We start from the raw sequence: 14159 nt of genomic DNA on the forward strand, positions 1-14159 counted from the left end.
TACTTCCACCATAGACTGTCTTTACAAATGAAAGCCTTAAGTTAATCTAGTGACAACTGAAAAACAGAAGTTTGTCTGCTTCTATTGTTAGATTAGATTTATTTAAACTCATCTCCAAAGTAATGAAAGATCAGCTTTAAAAAAAACCTTAAAAGATTTCCAAGTGTCCTCAAAAAAGGTCTGTTGTGAGAATTGTCTCAATTTATTTTGAGATTTATTGACTTTATGATCTTTGATAAAATAAAAAATGTTTTGATGGTATGGAAGTATGCCATATACTTATTCAAGGGAATCACACATCAATCCACAACAATCAGGACACCTTGGTGGCTCAGGGGTTGAGCGTCTGCCTTAGGCTCAAGGCATGATCCTGGAGTCCCAGGATCAAGTCCTATATCGAGCTCCTTGCATGGGGACTTCTCCTGTCTCTGCCTCTCTTGGTGTCTCTCATGAATAAGTAAATAAAATCTTAAAAAAAATAAAAATAAAAATCAACCAAATATCCTGTTTAACCTATTCCTCCATTGATCATAATAGTGTATACTTTGTTTGATAGAAAACCTAAGGATACAAATATACCAAATGTATATTATGTCATCCATTTTATTTAATGTAGAATGTAATGTAGAAAAATGAAAGAGGAAGCAAGCATGAAATCAGCCTATACTGTTCTCCTAAGATGTTTCTAGCATTTCACTGGATGAAAAGTGACTCTAGTATAGAGTAAGGGGTGTTTTATGAAATTTTCCAAGTTATAATGTATCCATAATGCAGGAGCGAAGAACCCAGAAAAAAAATCTGTGATATGTTAGCATGCTGTCAGGGCAGGGTTAAGTTATGACAGCCTCGTGGCCAAACCTCCATCGGTTTCCTAAACGAGACCAAACAAGCCACTCTGTTTGGTGGACTATAGCTAATTGTCATCATGTCCCAGCACTTCTGGACATGAGGGAAGGAAGGGACTAAAAAGCACTGGAGGATGCTATTTCACCTATGTACCAATAACTGAGTTTTATGGATTCTGTTCATTTTTATGAACTTAACACCCTACTATTCATGAGGTCAGAAAGCTTTCATACTGCAAACCACTAGAAGTTCAACTTCTATGAAGAATGAGGCCATATTCTTCTGATGATTAATATTGAGATTTACCTTCACCCTTTTTCCTAAAGTGATATAAAATATATTAAACAGCATTCCAATTGATCATTAGAATTAGCTTCCCTCTTGTGGTCAAAATCCTGAATAATATATAAATATACTTGTGATATTTTACTTGGACTTTTCAAAATCTTTATGATTGGTCAAGAATTCTACGGAACATTTGGTTGTTTTTTTTTTAAGATTTTATTTATTTATTTATTCATGAGAGTCAGAGAGAGAGAGAGAGAGGCAGAGACACAGGCAGAGAGAGAAGCAGGCTCCATGCAGGGAACCTGATGTGGGACTCGATCCCAGGACTCCAGGATCACACCCTGGGTCAAAGGCAGGCACTAAACCACTGAGCCACCCAGGGATTCCCCACATTTGGTTTTTATAATATATTTCTGTAATATGTTCTCTTCTTTTTTTAATTTTTTTAATTATTATTTTTAATATGTCCTCTTCTGAGATAAGATAATGATTAGACAGTGATAGGAAATTAGAAATAAAATAAATTTGTTCTTTTTCAAATTAATAAATATTTCTCCCTTTTGTTGACTCTAACTTCTAGTAAAGCAATCTTATATTTTCCTGAAAAATGTATGCTGCTGCCAATTACTTATTTCTTGTCTGCATGTGGACTTTTTGCCTCATACTCATGGACAAAGGATTTATTATGCTTTTGAGAATTGCCATGAGTAGGGGTGTCTGGATGGCTCAGTTGGTTAAGCATCCAACTTTGATTCCAGCTCAGGTCAGGATCTCAGGGTTGTGGGATCCAGCCCTGCTTCAAGTTTCTTGCTCAGTGGGGAGCCTGCTTGAGATTCATTCCCTCTCCCTTATTCCTCTGCTCCTCCTCCCCAAATAAATAAATAATTCTTTTTTTTTGGAGGTGTGAGTGAATTTTTATTGGGAAGGGAAGATGTCAACTTAAATAGCAGCAAATGAAGAATGAGTGAGGAAACTTCCTGTTGTCACAAATACACAAGACCTCCATCATATATGATACGGGAGGCATTTCAGTTTGTGACCCCCAGCGCAGAAATGCCAAAGGCTTTTCCACTCAATCTAATACTTCTGGATTCCTACCAAAAAAAGGAATACATTAAGAGCATGAAAAGTTGCGTACTGAAAGGAAACCCCTGAAGAAGAGTAGGGGAGGGAATGTAGAAATGAAGAAGTTCTGTGGAACACTTTTAAGTTGCAGTGACTACATTTCGTATCTTCCCAGTAATACAAAACACAGTCACTTGCAGAACTGGTTCAGATCACTTAAATACCAGATACAGGTTTAGTCCTCTACATTAGTGTTTGGAAGTTACTTAGGTTTATATGAAATGAAGCTATTAATACTTTTCTACAGCCAGTAACTGCCCACCAGGAAGGCCAAGACCAACACAAATCAAGGAATGGAGTTTTCCCAAAGCTGCGGTGCGAAAAGACTATGCACAGGTGATTCCACACACATGAATGGGTTTCTTTGCTATGGGAAATCCAAGTGGAGTCAGGAATGGAGATGAGTAAAGAGGTTTCTGGAGGGGGAAGAAGGACGACCACCCTGTCTGTAAGCATTTAGTCTTCTGCCCCTTCTGCTGCATCACATTCTTCTCCTGCAGGGTCTGATGTCCGTGCTAGGCTGTCTCCGAGCAGCTGCGTGATGAGGCTGCTGTCCTCGCGTGCGTCGTCCTTCAGGGTACCAAGTCCCGCAACGGCCTCATCAGAAGCTGTTTCAGCCAGAGAGCAGGCGGGCTCTGGGTTATGAAGGGTCTCGTGGTAGAATGCAGAAAAGTCAAGAGCCAGCTCCAGGCGGATGGGGCGTGTGGGCTGCATCTCCTTCTCGCTTGCACCAAAAGCCTCTTGGCAAGCTCCTCGGGAGTCATCTGTCGTTTGTTTTCGACCATCACCACTCGCAGCCTCAGCAAGGTCCGCCCTCAGCGATCCCCCTGCAGTTTCGGGCGGGAGGCCTTACTCTCCGGGCCGGCTGCGTCGGCTGTTACAGGCTCCTGCAACGACGCGGGCGCCGCGGCGCGGACGGACCTCGGCTCGGGCTCCACTTTCCCCCGCCAGTCCGTGACCAGCTGCATCTTCCCGTCCGAGGTGCCGTCCCCTGCTCGTGCTCGTGCTCACCGCCGGGCGGACGCGGCCCCGAGCAGGGCAGGTTGCGCTCCCCGCTGCACAGCGGGCGCCCTGCTCCGCTCCGCCCCGGCCTTCACGCGGGCGGCCACGTCGTCGGAGCGCTCGGCCTGCTCGGCCTGCTCGGCCTGCTCCGCCGGGGCCGCCTCCGCCTTCTCCACGGGGACGCGGGGAGGAGGGCGAGGGCGAGGGCGAGGGCGAGCACCCACCCGGGGCGCGCGGCCGCGGCGCGAGTCCAATAAATCTTTTTTTTTTTTTTTTTTTTTTTAAAGAACTGTCGTTAGTAGTAATCAAAACAGTATGGTGCTGAGACAAAAAATAGACATACAGATCAATTGAACAGGATAAAAAGCCCAGAAATAAACCCACGATTATACGGTCAATTAATCTTCAACAAAAGTGGCAAAAGCAGGCAATGGGAAAAACACGGTCTCTTTAAAAATTGGTGTTGGGAAAACTGGACAGCCACATGCAGATAAATGAAACTGGATCACTTTCTTACACCATACACAAAAATAAACTCAAAATAGACTACGAATCTAAATGTGAGACCTGAAACCACAAAAATCCTAGAAGAGAGTGCAGGTAGTGATCTAACATTGGCCCTAGCAACATTTTTCTAGATATGTCCCCCAAGGTAAGGGGAATAAAAGCAAAAATAACTGTTGAGTCTACATCAGTGTAAAAAGTTTCTGCACAGCAACAAGACAAAAAGAGAACCTACTGAATGGGAGAAGATATTTGCAAAGGACATATTCCATAAAGGGTATCTAAAATATATAAAGAACTGATATAACTCAACACCTAAAAAACTAATAATCCTATTTTTAAATGGGCAGAAAACACAGACATTTCTCCAAGGAAGACATACAAGACATACAGATGGCAACAGACATGTGAAAAGATGCTTGTCACCATTTATCATCAGGGAAATGCAAGTCAAACTACAACAAGACATCACTTCATACTTGTCAGAATGGTTAAAATCAACAACACAAGAAACAATATGTGTTGGAGAGCATACAGAGAAAAAGGAACCCTCTTGCACTGTTGATGGGAATGCAAACAGGTGCAATCACTGTAGAAAACATTATGGAGTTTCCTCAAAAATTTCAAAATAGAAATATCCTATGATCCAGTAATCACACTACTGGGTAGTTACGCAAACAATACAAAAATACCAATTCAAAAGGATATATGCACCCCTCTGTTCATTGCAGCATTATTTATAAGCCAGATTATGGAACCAGCCAAAGTGCCCGTTAATAGATTAATGGACAAAGAAGAAGATGTGGCATATATATTATTCAGCCATAAAAGAAGGGAATCTTTCCCCTTAAAACAACCTGGATGGAGCTAGAGAGTATTATGCTAAGCAAAATAAGCCAGTCAGAGAAAAACAAATAACACATGATTTCACTAATATGTGGAATTTAAGAAACAAAACAAATGAACAGAGGAAAAGAAAAAGAAAGAGAGAGAAACCAAGAAACAGACTCTCGACTATAGATGTTTACCAGGAGGGAGTTGGTGGGGATGAGTGATGGGGATTAAAGAGAACACTTACCATGATTAGCACTGAGTAATGTATAGAATTGTTGAGTCACTACATTGTATCCCTGAAACTAACACAACCCTGTATTTTAACTATTCTGAAATTAAAATAAAAACCTTAATAAGAAAAAATTATTATTAATTTGGATTTCCTTCAAGTCCAACTCAAAACCAAAAGTTGTTGATAAATTGAAGCCATGATGATGGTTTTGGAAATAAATATGATGCAAAGCCAAGTGTTCAATATGTCACTGAGACTTGCTTTCTTTTTCTTTTACTTGTTGTTATTATTGTTGCTATTTCTGGTATCTTAATTTAGCAACTTAGGGTGAGTTCTGATATATAAAAATCAGAGGTATATAGTGCTGGTAGTTTTCTTGGAGGTTATTCTTTGCAAAACTTTTATTATTTTTTCTTATCACGAAAAGGAAGCTGGTATTTGGAGAGGTTAAGTGATTCACAGGAGCCATTGCTAACCAGCAGCAAGATCGAAACTCTAGGGCCTGGCTTCAGTCCCAGACCAGCCCCAGAATTTGCACTACCTTCCATACCCTGGGTTGTTTTCTCACCAGTCCAGCAATCTCTTAGAGGAAGAACAGGCCCTCCCCCAAATCCCTAAGTACCCAAGAATGGCAAGGGACTAGGGAGCTGGAGTGCAAGATAGGGCTTTCCTCCTTGGTTAATGCAGGTCCTGCCTGGAAAGGCAAGAAAGTATAGCTGCCCAACCCTGCAAGGCAACAGGAAGAAAACCAGCTTTTCTGCAGAGCCGGATTGTGACAGATCCATGATCAGCTCTCAGGGAAAACTGTCTGATCCATCTGTAATGAGTGACAGCTGTGACAGGTGTAAATACCCTTGTGTTGTAAATTTCATGAAAGCAATACACCTGGGCCATCTGGCTCAACACTGCAACCTGCTGTGCACTCATCCTCGACACCACAACTGCTGAGGAAAGCACAATGACTAGCCCATGCCTGACAGCAAAGGAAGGATGGAGGAAGTAGGCAAGGCTTCCAGACTGGCAAAATATCACAGTTACTGTGTTTGGATATGACTGACTGCTCCAGTTACTGTCTGTGTGCATTTTCTAATTTATATACATTCATCTAAACTTCAAATTGGCTCTATAACTTAGACAATACCCTCATATTACTGATAAAGGCACAAACTCAGAGAGGTTAGATAGCTTTCTCAAAGTCCTGAGCTCATCAGCAGCTGACCCATGATTTAAACCCAGGTCTGTTGACTCCAGTGCTCAAGATTTTTATTACTATACTAAAACATTTTTATCCTTTGTTTCCTCCCTATGTTCCTCTGCTCCATTGCTCCAAGAGGTGATAATAAGGGTTTATTAATGTTAGAAAAATCAGTGGTCTGTAAACTCTCAGCCCTAGAAAGTCTAAGCAGAACGTTTTCTTAGCCTTTTAGAGGCTGCTATGGGGCCAGACATAATAGTTAAACAGCTGGAAGAATCACTTTAATGACTCACTACGGCTACACTTTTTCTTTTTCTTTTCTTTTTTTTTTTCTGGCATTGGCTGTTTGGATTAAAACATGGAAAATGTAATGAAATCTTTTGAAGAGAGGAGTGAAAAAATTACAACAGAAGCTGAATTCTGAAATGCATTGAGATATGATGACAGACAAAAGCCATCATAGTGGTTAAGTACAGTGGGGTGTTAACACCGCATCTGTTGAAGAGCAGGGTCCTGAAAACCATATGGCACTTCATGCCAAACACCGACAAAGCCTTACAGATCCTGCCAGTGTGTTTACCCATCAGTCACCAGTTCATCATCATAGCTGTGGAGCCATGGAACTAAAGATTCAGAAGGACACTGTTTCAGAGATAAGGCCACGATTGTAAATTATTCCTACACGTGATTCAGGGTTTGTATGGCACTAAGAAGCTGTTTAAAACAACAATACATAGAAATTAAGGATAAAAAAACAACTTTGAAAACCATATATATTTTTAAAGAATTCTCAGGAAAGAATCATATTTGTAAAGGTCACTACAATTCCAGCTACATTTTAATGTATCTGACAGTGACAACATCCATTTCTACATAGTACACATCCAGGCACAAGGTGATCATTGAAAACTTGGTCATGCTAGTTAGTGGTGCTTATTATTCACTCTCCTTTCCTGTCCATCTCTATTCTGCCCAGAGTCTCTCAACTGCCACAAGGAAACCTGGTTGTCAGCTTCAGTTTCAACTCCACTCAGTCCTCAAACCAATCCTGCCTAAGCTTTGTAGAACATCAGAGCCTGTCCAACCTCTCAGAAGTTTTGGAAGATAGCTTATTAGTTGGGTAATTAATGTTCCAAAATACCACTACTATGTATATCAAGCTACATATAAGTTATCTTTTGCTGCAGAACAAACCACCCACAACTTAGTCCTGCAATATAATTAATCACTTGTCTAGCCACATTTCTGGAGGTTGAGAGTAAGAGTGCAGTGCAGGTGGGATAGCTGGGGTAGTGTTCCGCTCATGTATTGTTTCCTGAGCTCCTTCGTGCACTTGCAATAACCTGTCTCATCCCAGGTGACCTCACTCACATACCTGGCAGCTGCCTGGGGCTGTCTGACTAGGGCACTCTGGTACTCCTCCATATGGCTTCTCATCCTCTAGTAGGCTAGAAAGGGCTCTTTTTTTGTGATGGTAGAAGCATTCCAAGATGGCAAGAGGAGAAACTACAAGGACTCTTGAGTCCTTGCTTAGAAATCATGCAATATATCATCCACTGTATTCTATTGGGTGAAGCAAGTTACAAAGTCAGTCCCAATTCAAGTGGTGGGGGAATAGACTCCAAGTCTTAGTGGGAAGAGCTGCAAAGAATCTGTGAATATTATTAATCCACCACAACGTGTTTATAGCATAAGGTAATATCTTCTGCTATATCCTTTAATCATGATATTAAATCCTTTTTCTGATGGACATTGGTTACTCTGCTGGGTCTAGAGTATTATGCTTAGTCACAGACTACTGGGTTCTAGTTGCCCCCTGTTCCTCAGAAAATATCTGTATCCTTAGACCCTAGCTAAAATGTTGTTCCAAAATAGGCATTCTCCAATCATGGCAAGAAACTCTTGTGGCTCTTTTCCTTATAAGATTAGACACAGGATATTACATTTGGGCCCAGATCATTCATCCAATAAATGTTTTCTAGGCTTCCATTATGTCACTAGATATTAGAAACTTGAGGAGTTTCTAGTATCTAGTGCATATGTATAGCTAAATTGCATTGTAATAAAGTGATTTTGCTACAGAAATGTGATTGACAAACAGAAAAGCACCCAAGGGCCGGGGGAACTTGACTAAAGAGGGGATATCTAAATTGGACTCTAAAGGATAAATAAGAGTTTATCAGTTGATGATGTAGAAAAAGGAATTTTAGGTGAAAAAAGCTGCAAAGTTATGGTAAGATGTTTGGTCATATTTAGAAAAGCCTAGTATGTCTTGTCTCATAGACATGAAGACAAGCATAGGGGATGAGGTCGAAGAGGTAGGTTAAGAGATTTGGCAAAAAGACTCAGTTAAGAAGTTTGTTTTTATCCAGCAGGCCCAGAATCCAGCTGCTAGTACTTCCAGACTTGTTGACCCTCCCAAAAACTGGGATCTCAGCCCATGCTAGTGAATCAGGAGAGCCTTGGAGCCTAGAAGTCTGAGTTGTTCGAAACCGTCCCAGTTACTCTGATGACCAGCCTTACTGGGAGACACTGTGCTAATCTAACAGGGAAGCTCACAAAAGGGCTTAAAATAAATAGACTGATGTGATTACATTTAGATTTTAGAAAAAGGACCAGAAGTAGTATGGAGTTGAATGGCAGTGTGGAGAGATGAGAGAAACCAGCTGGAAGGATGTTGCAATAACCTAAGGAAGAGAGTAATGATAAGAGTTTAAAACCAGGACGGTGGTTCTTTGGGGAAGAGAACTGTCAAACTGAAAAAACATTTCTGTGAAAGAATCACCTGGATTTTATGGGGAGGATGGTAGGTAAATGAAGAGGAGAAAAATAAATAACTTCACTGTTTTCAGTTCTGAAGTGTAAGGAGATAAAAATGCCATTAACTGAGTTCCAGTATTTAAAGAAACAATTTTAGGAAGAATGATAAAGCATTTGATCTTAGACATGTAGAATTTGAGACATCAGTAAGACATCAAGGTGGATATGTCCATATGATAGTTGGTAAGTGTATTTGAAACTTAAAAAATATTAAGGAACCCTAATTTGAAAGATATAAACAAAGTGACAAACAGCTGAAGCCAGGGCAATAAATGAGTTGTCCAGGGCCCATACAGAATACTAGTTCTCAGACTTTAAAGGGAATAATTATCACCAAAAGAAGCCTGTTAAGGGAAATGGTCCTCAGGAGATTCCCCACAGATTCTAATCCAAGAGCCTAAGATGCAGCTAAGGGATAAGTATTTGTAACCTTAAGTACAGGTACAGTACTGGAATCATATTTTAAGAAACACTATTGTAAATAGAGCATAAAGATAAGTCTGAGACAATCCCTGAGAGCACTAGCAAATAAGAGAGGCAAAGAGGGAGAACCAACAAAGGAAGCTGTCATAGATTGAACTGCCAACCCTCAAAATTCATATATTGAAGTCAGATGCCCCCAGCACCTCAGACTGACTGTGTTTGGTGATAGGGCCTTTAAAGAGGTAATTAAAGTAAAATGAGGTTATGTGGGTGGGCCCTAATCCCAAATGACTGGTGTTTTTATAAGAGGAGGAGATGGGACAAGGACACAAACAGAAGGAAGACCATGTGAAGCCACACAGAGAAGATGGCCATCTACAAGCCAAGGAAAGAGGCCTCAGAAGAATCCAACCCCAATAGCAACTTGATCCTTAAATGTTTAGTCTCCAGATCTACAAGAAAATTAATTTCTGTTGTGTAAGCCACCCAGTCTGTGCTACCTTGTTACGGCAGCCCTAACTAACTAATACAGAAGCTAAAATGGAATGTCAGGGAGGCCAGAACCAAAAACAAGAGAAAGGATACCCCCCAAAAATGAGGGAAAGGGACAATCAACAGTATCTGATTCACAGTGCCTGATTCTACAGAGAGATCAAGATGATGAGACCTGAAAAGAGAGTAATTGCTAAGTGATCTCAGCAAGACAAGAAGTAACAGAGTGATTGCCAAAAATCCAAGATAGACTTTGGCAGTTGTGAAGTGGGATTTGGGCTGAGACCTAGAAAGGCAGGCATATTTGAGGGGAAGTATTTTTAAGATAGAGAAGGGTTGAGTATGTTTGAGACTGAGAAAAGAACCAGCAAAGAAGGCTATATTGGAGGTTTAAAAAAATTAAGGCAGAGACAATGAAAATAATAGCAAGTAAGAGTACATGTTTAGATGGAAGAGGAGAAAAAGGAGGAAGTGAGAAGATGGAGAAGGAGAAGTGAGAAGGAGAAGGGGAGGGATCAGAGGAGAAGGGTATGCCTTCTTCTACAACTGAAGAGAAGAAAAAGATGACATTGTAAAAAAATTTGAGATGGGAGATTGGACAGACAGGGAGTTGATGCTCTGTATTTCTGAAAATAGACATGTATGTTCCTAGTAAAGTAAAAAGTGGGGTTATCAGATGAGAGTTAGGGTTTAGGGGTGAGATTTTTATTTAGATTGAGTAAACATATGAGATACGCTGAATGGGAACCTATACTGATGAAGTGTGAGGAGACCGGGGCAATCTAATTTTATCCAATTTACAGAATAAACAGGGGGTACTTAGAGACAACACTTCTGTCATTCTCTCTTCAGTTGACTAAATGCATCTGAAATTAGTCACTTGAGACTTCACAAATACTGTCCTTAAAATTTGAGAGTATGACGTGAGAAAAAAAAAGTCAAACCATGATCCATGTAACCAGCCATTTTATAGAATTAAAGATTGGCCTTATGCATTCTGTTTATAATTTTTTATTGATTTTCTTACGTACCTCAATATGGTCATTGTCAAGTGACAGGAGATACAAAATAAGTTACACAGGTAATATTCTAATAGAAAACATAAAAATTACATCCAGTGTAAGTGGGGAAATACAGAGAAACATAAGGTAGAGAGGGAGTGAAAAGGAAAGGTGACAATGACTAACCCTGTCAAATGAAGTCCAAGGAATTCCTCAATGGGAGTTCACCAGGAGATTAGGCCGGGAGGAAGTGAGTCCAGGCAGTGGAGACACATAAACAAAGGTATGGAGAGAGTGATTGCCTGATTTGTGCAAATAACAGCATATATCATGAAGCTGTTATAATTTTGGACATAGGGAGTTAAATAGTGAAAGATAAAAATGAAAGTCAGACAAAAAAGCATGACATGAAGCCAAGGGCTTTATTTGCTTTGTGAAGGGGCTCCAGGCTTAAACAGTAGGCAGGAGAAGCCCTGGGCACATGGAGGATTATCTGGGACAAGGGAATGGAGAGGAAAGAGAAAAGGTCCAAGAGCAATAAAGCCTTAAAGAATGCCAATATTCAAAAAGTGCAAGGAAGAAGCCTGTGGAAAAGCCTGAAAAGAAGCAATCTGTGCAGTGGGAGGAGTACTAGCAGAAGGTGCATCAGAGAAGGAAATGGAGAAGAGAGTATGTTAGTCAACAGTGTCAAATGTCACAGAAAGGTCAATGAGAGACTGAAATTCTTCTGTTTGATCTGGCCAAGAGAAGGCTATAGGTATTAGAAGGTTAATTTCAGGGCAGCCCGGGTGGCTCAGCGGTTTAGCGCTGCCTTCAGCCCAGGGCATGATCCTGGAGACCCGGATGGAGTCCCACATGGGGCTCCCTGCATGGTGCCTGCTTCTCCCTCTGCCTGTGTCTCTGCTTCTCTCTCTCTCTCTCTCTCTCTCTCTCTCTCTGTGTGTGTGTGTGTCTCATGAATAAATAAATAAAATCTTTTTAAAAAATAAAGAAGGTTAATTTCAGTGGTGTGGTGACAGCTTAGGGGGTTAGGACCTTTTTGGCCTTTTTAATTTTCTCCAATGTCCTCATACTATAGTCAACTAGTAAGCAATAAAGTGCCACTAGTAAGCAATGCTTTCTCATGTTCTAAACAGTTCACTTCCCACAGACACAGTTATCTGAATCTGAGAATACAGGACACAATACTATCAAAAATGATTCTAAGAAGAATATTCAATTAAGAAACCATTTAGAAAAAAAAAGCAAACATGTAGGTACAATTAAATTTCTCTCTCTCTCTTTTTTTTTTTAAAGATTTTATTTGTTTATTCATGAGAGACACAGAGAGAGGCAGAGATGTAGGCAGAGAGAGAAGCAGGCACCATGCAGGGAACCTGATGTGGTACTCGATCCTGTGACCGCGGAATTATGCCCTGAGCCAAAAGGCAGGTGCTCAGCCACTGAGCCACCCAGGCATCCCCAAGATTTCTCTTTTTTAAATTGTGACAAGAGCTGTTAACATGAGATGTACCTTAACAAATGTTTAAGTGTACAATTTAGTATTGTTAACTATAGGCATTATGTGGTACAGCAGATCTCTATAATTTAGTCATTTTGCGTAACTGAAAACACTTGGATATCTCGAGTCAAATAAAGCCTACTAAAATTTTCTTGGTCCCACAGGAACACATCCAGTGGTAAGATGTGCCTTTCTTTTCTTTCATAGAGCTTCCACTTGCTCTTGATCATGTATGTCCAATAAGGGAGACCTAATCACTTCCAACTGAGTAAGAGGGAACCCATTAGCTTTCTGAGAACTCTCTCTGACTCTAGTGAAGTTTATTTTTGCCCTATGGCAAAGAAGAAAAGCAGAAATTAAGTTTTGTAACATTTGATTATATCCTTCTAATTCTCCCTATCCTCTTAGTTCCTAATTCTCTTCCAGTTCTCTCCAATATCAGAGACCCAGGAATCTTACCATTCACTATCTTGATTACAACCTCTGGTGTTTTCTATTGGAAGGGGCACTACATATGGTCTAACATTTTTTAACGAAATATACAGGGTTTTTTAACAGAACAAAATCTTGGCTTCTCTCAATAACAACACTTTCATACTCTAGTTGTTTTAGGGAAGTCAGCAAATAAATTGGGATGACACTATATGAGGTGTAACCATGGACTAGACTTTGAACAAAATTGAATTTCCCTTTCATTGCCCTACAAACCACGACTTAAATGGCTTTCTTCCACTCCTGATACCCACTTACCCTGTGATAAGAGTTCTAACTTCATAACTTATAAAAGCAGCTGTTTTGACAGAGGCTCCTGAAAATTTTACAAAAGGTTTCAATATCTTCAAGATCCAAGTATTAAATTCCTAATGATGAAATTTCAGACCCTGTGACAACTGAGTGCAATTTGGAAGAAAGAGGTGTTGTCTGTTGCTTGTTAATCAACTTATACATGTGCACTGATATATCAGGGTTAGACAGGGTTGGACTGGTCTGTCACATGATCTGACAGGGTCTACAGTGGTTGACATTGGGACCACCCAAGCACATCTAGGATATGTTGCTGTCTTTCCCTATCAGGGTGGCCATACTTCCCTTACCATGCATAAAGCATCCAACTCCACAGAATATTTGTAACTAGCCAATCTATTTCTTGGCAATCAGAAAGCAAGCTGTTGAGTCTGCCAGCATTACCCACCTGTCATGTGTCTCGATCTCCAAACAGCTGGTGAAAACCAATATCATACTGAGCACCAGCCTCTGCTGTGGAGGTGGATGTGGCCAGGGAATTAAACACACACATGTTCATTCAAGCTCCTTCTGACTTCGCAAACACATTGTGACAAGTCACACACCATTCTGAACAGAACCACAAAGACTTTGGTTTTGATTATATGAGATGTCTCTGATAAAAAAAGGTGCTATTTTTGAGTGACATGTGGTGACTGACTCCAGATTTTCGGTGGAGCCCCATGGACTCTGCCTGTAGAATCTGTCACACTTCCATTTACTCTGAGCTGAATTCTGTCCTGGATTAGGCCAATTTTCCTAGCAGCAGGGAGCCTGAATGGGAATCTTTTCCCAGACATAGCCCAGTAGGGCTAAGATTTTCCCAGGCAAAAGAAAAAAGATGGTTTTCCTTCATCACCAGCTAAATTTTTCTTGAAGGCAACTATTTGACATGTTGCATTTCTCTGTTGTAAATAAACTCAGTGATGTGAGTCTTCCAGGTTGTAGCTTTCCTGTCAAGTACCAGTGTCACAATCCATATCTTGATACAACAAATTTAAGACTCTAAATCTAGTTGGAACTACCTGTCAAAAGAGCTGGGCTATTCCAGATGAACAACCTGGCAGGACTGGCTCTATGGCTTTAAGGAGAAAAGGAGTATAAAAATCAATA

General features: G+C 40.6%; 1 pseudogene; it reads right to left on the reverse strand.

Annotated features, from left to right (window-relative positions):
- Window positions 1-2715: 2715 nt before the first annotated feature.
- On the reverse strand, window positions 2716-5758 carry LOC129499057 (14-3-3 protein theta-like; annotated as a pseudogene).
- Window positions 5759-14159: the final 8401 nt, after the last annotated feature.

This window comes from Nyctereutes procyonoides, unplaced genomic scaffold (assembly GCF_905146905.1).
Source record: "Nyctereutes procyonoides isolate TBG_1078 unplaced genomic scaffold, NYPRO_anot_genome, whole genome shotgun sequence".
NCBI classification, from domain to species: Eukaryota; Metazoa; Chordata; class Mammalia; order Carnivora; family Canidae; genus Nyctereutes; species Nyctereutes procyonoides.